At 45.6% G+C, this 5,429-nt stretch overlaps 1 long non-coding RNA gene across 1 annotated transcript; it reads left to right on the top strand.

Moving 5' to 3' along the window:
• Window positions 1-440: 440 nt before the first annotated feature.
• On the top strand, window positions 441-4,837 carry LOC137335490 (uncharacterized). Its single transcript, XR_010966436.1, has 3 exons — window positions 441-489; window positions 2,144-2,342; window positions 4,364-4,837. It is a non-coding gene; the product is annotated as an uncharacterized lncRNA (long non-coding RNA).
• The last annotated feature ends 592 nt before the right edge of the window (window positions 4,838-5,429 follow it).

Below are 5,429 nucleotides of genomic sequence, written 5' to 3'. Positions count from 1 at the left end.
TATATGCTCTGCCAGTCATTTTACCTGCTTGCTACCTACCGATTTGGAGTAAACGGGGATTGGCCAGGGTTTAATAAAAGGCATGAGGGATGGTTTTAGTTGTAATACCATTTCGACAAGGGAGTAAGTGACAAGGACGGATACTTTTCTAAATGAAAGTGGAAAACTCCACTGGAACCAAAAGAATGAAACTGAACAGGAAGAGAAGGAGACCTAAATTTACCTCTGCAGACAGTAAGACATTGCTTTCAGCAGGGCTGATCCAGTAGATACTGGCAGTGGCTGAGGGGAGGCAACAACCCTTAGGAGTGGTCAAAGTCCGAGCCCATTCTAAAAACGCCCCCAGAGCCAGTGAGAAGGGCAAGGCAGATCAGCTAGCCAAGACGTTCGTGGCTGCCCTAGAATTGTGGAAACCTAACACTCCCTTTAGGTCTTGCAGGGGTTCAGAGTCAGGATCCCGGATTAAATCAGTCCAGGCGACCATCAAAGGTGAGGGCTCATGGCCCAAAGATGCTTTTAATAGATGGGATGATTTTACAGTACAGAATCACTTGTTGTTTTATCAGGGCAAATGGATAGTCCCGCAGTCACTTCGTAATGAGATTGTCCATTGGGCCCACACCTCTAGTGGATACCAGAAGGGTGACAGCCTGGACCAAAGGTTGATGCGGCAGATGTGGTGGCCTTGTATGGATCAGACCATGAATGCCATCATTAATGACTGCCTCACATGTGCTCAGTATAAGCCTGAGCCCAGAATTAAAATGCCTCCTAGCCATGTCCCAGCATCCGATGGCCCGTGGAGAAATTTGCAGATTGATTACAATGGCCCATTTCAGAGGACTCAAAGGGGTAACCAGCACGTCTTGGTTATAATTGACTGCTTTTCTGAATGGGTTGAAGCTATCCCTATGAGACAAGCCGCCGCTACACAAACTCCAAAGCTACTTATTGAGCATGTTTTTACTTGCTGGGGACTGCCAAAGACAATTGTGTCTAATCAAGGGACTTATTTAACTGGTCAGGTCATGAAGGTTTCTAGGAATCAGGCAAAAATTTCACATTCCATATAACCCTCAGGCAGCTGGGATGATCGAGCGCATGAACCATACCCTTCAGCACTGAGTTATCAAGTCAGTGGGAGAGGCTGGTGAGACGTTGAGTGTTATATTACCGGCCATATTGATTGCCATTCAGTGCACCCCCTCCCGGGTGACTCCATTCGAGGTCATGACTGGACGCCGGATGAGGTTGCTAGAGCTTTGGCTAGGCGGCATTCTCTCCGGACCTCAACACGAGAACGTGACCATGGACACATATATGGAGTGGTTGCCCGCCCATTTACGCAAGTCATACCTAAGTTCTGCCCTATCCACTGCCCACAATAATGAGTGCCAGAACAAGTTTGGCCCTTATGTTAAGGGTCTTGAAGTGGGGGACAAGGTGATGGTGAAACTGAACAGGGTCACGGGAAAATAGGCAAGGAGATTCGAAGGACCCTTCTCGATAATGGAGAGATTGAGTAGTAATGTGTTCAAGATTCAGACTGATAAAAGGGATAGGTGTGTCCATATTAACCAGATAAAGAAATGGTAGGGACAGGATATCGGAAGAGCATATCCATCATTCCCATAATCCTTTTATGGCTTATGGACGATGACAATGAGCAATTTGATGATGAGCGGGTTGAGAAATCCACCTCCACCGACTCCAGAAGGACATTCTTAGGCTATGAGTCCCATGAGCTTTTAAATTTAACATGGGATGACGAGTGGCTGCCTCCAACAACTCCTGTGTCGGAGTTTGAACATTCTGAACCCTCCTTACCTGAGGGAGTTGGTGAAAACCCTGAAGAACATAAAAGAGGACTTGGAGTTGGAAAATTCCAAATTCAGCCGTCCTATGTGCTTCTGTGTGGGATTGAAAGAGTTAAAGTTAAACAGGCTTTGAGCAGCCAGAAGAGAGAGAGAGAGAGAGTAACCTTGGGAGATTAGACAGAGAGCTCATCTCTTCTCTGTTTGAATTTTCTTTAGAAATAGAGTATTTCGTGATAGTGTAGCACTGCTTTAGTCAAATGATGCTTTATACTTTGAATAATTAATTGCACCAGATATTAACCAAGAGCATATATTTCCTCTTTCAGGTATATTACCAAGGTTGAATCATGAACCTATTGCTAGCTGTCGTGTTGGGCTGCGTCTTGTCACCGGGTGAAGCTGAACGTCTCGAGGGCAACTGTGTGGTGAATTACGATGCTCAGTTTGGGTTCCGCCAGGACCACTCAGCTTCAGACCTCATTACAGCCTTGGTCCAAACATGGACGAAAGAGCTGAATTGCAGAGGTGAGGTGAGAGTGACTGCCCTTGACATCAAGGCAGCATTTGACCGAGTGTGGCACCAAGGAGCCCGAGTAAAATTGAAATCAATGGGAATCAGGGGGAAAACTCTCCAGTGGCTGGAGTCATACCCAGCACAAAGGAAGATGGTAGTGGTTGTTGGAGGCCAATCATCTCAGCCCCAGGACATTGCTGCAGGAGTTCCTCAGGGCAGTGTCCTAGGCCCAACCATCTTCAGCTGCTTCATCAATGACCTTCCCTCCATCATAAGGTCAGAAATGGGGATATTCGCTGATGATTGCACAGTGTTCAGTTCCATTCACAACCCCACAGATAATGAAGCAGTCTGTGCCCGCATGCAGCAAGACCTGGACAACATCCAGGCTTGGGCTGATAAGTGACAAGTAACATTCGCACCAGATAAGTGCCAGGTAATGACCATCTCCAACAAGAGAGTGTCTAACCACCTCCCCTTGACATTCATCGGTATTACCATCGCCAAATCCACCACCATCAACATCCTGGGGGTCCCATTGACCAGAAACGTAACTGGACCAGCCACATAAATACTATGGCGACAAGAGCAGGTCAGAGGCTGGGTATTCTGCGGCGAGTGACTCACCTCCTGACTCCCCAAAGCCTTTCCACCATCTAAAAGGCACAAGTCAGGAGTGTGATGGAATGCTCTCCACTTGCCTGGAAGAGTGCAGCTCCAACAACACTCAAGAAGCTTGACACCATCCAGGACAAAACAGCCCACTTGATTGGCACCCCACCTACCACCCTAAACATTCACTCCCTTCACCACTGGTGCACTGTGGCTACAGTGTGTACCATCCACAGGATGCACTGCAGCCAAGGCTTCTTCGACAGCACCTCCCAAACCCATGACCTCTACCACCTAGAAGGACAAGAGCAGCAGGCACATGGGAACAACTCCACCTGCACATTCCCCTCCAAGTCACATACCATCCCGACTTGGAAATATATCGCTGTTCCTTCATTGTCGTTGGGTCAAAATCCTGGAACTCCCTACCTAACAGCACTGTGGGAGAACCTTCACCAAACGGACTGCAGTGGTTCAAGAAGGTGGCTCACCACCACCTTCTCAAGGGCAATTAGGGACGGGCAACAAATGCTGGCCGCGCCAGCGACGCCCACATCCCATGAACGAATAAAAAAAAAGAACCCCCTGGGGACTATCCCAGATCAGGCGTACTTCTCAGGCGTTCACTCTCAACCTAAGGTTGAGATGGCCAAATCCTAATGATACTGAATGGGTCTGAAGGTCTGGTCTATCTCTCCCCAAGGGAAAGGGACAACCCGAGAATATCACCATCCTCCAGAAAGTGTTTTTAACAAGTTCCAGCCAGATTGTAATATCCCGGATATTGAGAGGGTCCGGGGGTGTCGTGGGGGTCTCTCCTCAGTAATATGCCTCTTCACCAAAAGAGTGTACGGAGATAGAGTTCACGAGTTAGTGATACAGAAGACTATGTGAGACAATATAAAAACTATACAGAGGTTTATTGATGAAATACTCTGAGAGTCAAGAAATGCTTCAGCCCTTCTAAGCGAATCTAAAAAACTTGAGCTGAGCTCTCAGAATTTATACCATTTTTTTCCCAGTTGCTTCATTTTGGCTGTGAGTGTTTTTTTTTGCGAGGCCCCCATTGATTAACTTGGTTTCAATTCTTACTGATCAAAATTAGTTACATTTTAGCTGACTGCTGTTTTTCTTCAACCTATGTTCATTGTAAAGAGTTATCTCAAGCACTGGTCACTGGTCACCTTTGACTAAATTTGCTGTTTTCATTATTTGCTTATTATGGCCCATTGTATAGGGTTATCACAAAATGGTCAAAGGTAGGTACCCTTGATGAAATCAATCATCCATGATTTATGTGACTGCTGTTTTCAGCATTCTGCTCACTGCAAAATGTCTTTAAATGATTATTAAAATTGTTAAAAGTCTGTTGTAAAAGGTCATCAAATGATTATTAAAAGTAGGTACCCATTGTCCCCAGATTCCTTCACAACTGGAATTGTATCGTCACGAGTTATACCACCAATGATTCCAGGCATCGACTGGACGGGACTTTCTGGCATGAGTACCAGCAGGGGAGGGGCTTCGATTGACGTGTACATGTATCGGCAATGGAAAAGCATCAGCTATCAAGTGGTATTGGATGAGTACGAACACCAGCAAAGACAGTGACATTGGGTCTTTTGGCATACTTTATATGGATGACTAAGAAAACCTTTGCGTTCCCTAATGGGAAACAAGCAATTTCCCTCAGGTCTGGAAGCGACATGCTGATTGCTATGGATGCATGCCCACTAAATGGGACAGTGAAGTGTCATCCTGGTCCTTCTGCTTCAGAGTAATCAAGAATGCAGAATCATCAGAAGCAGCCGCCCATTTGGCCTCACCGGATGCCCGGTTGGTGACAAGGGTCCCAGCAATGGTTTATTGGTTTTTATTAGCATATCAGACCTATATAAAGATGTTAGATTTGACTTTTCCAAAATTGCTTTGCTATCTGGCTTGTGTAATATAACATATAAGAGGCTCTACCAACAGATGTTGTCTGAAAAACTTATAGACAGTTTATGGAGAGAAATTCAGGTTGAGATATAAATGCAATTCCAAGGGATAACACCCCCCCCCCCCATTAGACAGAGAGAAAAACAGGAAGTGGCTAAATGGTTGGGTATCGGGGCTACAGCAGGGATGGCCACTTGGGCCAGGATAGATATAGAAAGCATGTGGGAATATGATGAAGTTATGCAAAAGCAATTAAAGGGTATTATTAAAGGGGAGCAATAAAGTAGTGACAGGGTCGTTAGATGAACAGCAACAAGTTTTAGTGTCTTTGAAGGAGATGGTTGACAACTTTCTGCCGACTCTGGAGAAAATTAATGAAGTAATAAGTGACACTATGACATCTAAGGCTCAGATCTCCAAAGGGATCTATGTATGGTTTGTTTATGCTGTCACAGGTACAAAAGGGATTGGAAGATAATGAGAAAAATCGTATCCCTTCTTTTATAACTGACGAACAGCTAGATGGATTGGTAATGGAGGAAACC

The sequence above is a fragment of the Heptranchias perlo genome, chromosome 19, assembly GCF_035084215.1.
Source record: "Heptranchias perlo isolate sHepPer1 chromosome 19, sHepPer1.hap1, whole genome shotgun sequence".
NCBI classification, from domain to species: Eukaryota; Metazoa; Chordata; class Chondrichthyes; order Hexanchiformes; family Hexanchidae; genus Heptranchias; species Heptranchias perlo.
Note: the sequence above shows the minus strand (reverse complement) of the source record. Positions and strands in the feature narration are given on the sequence as shown.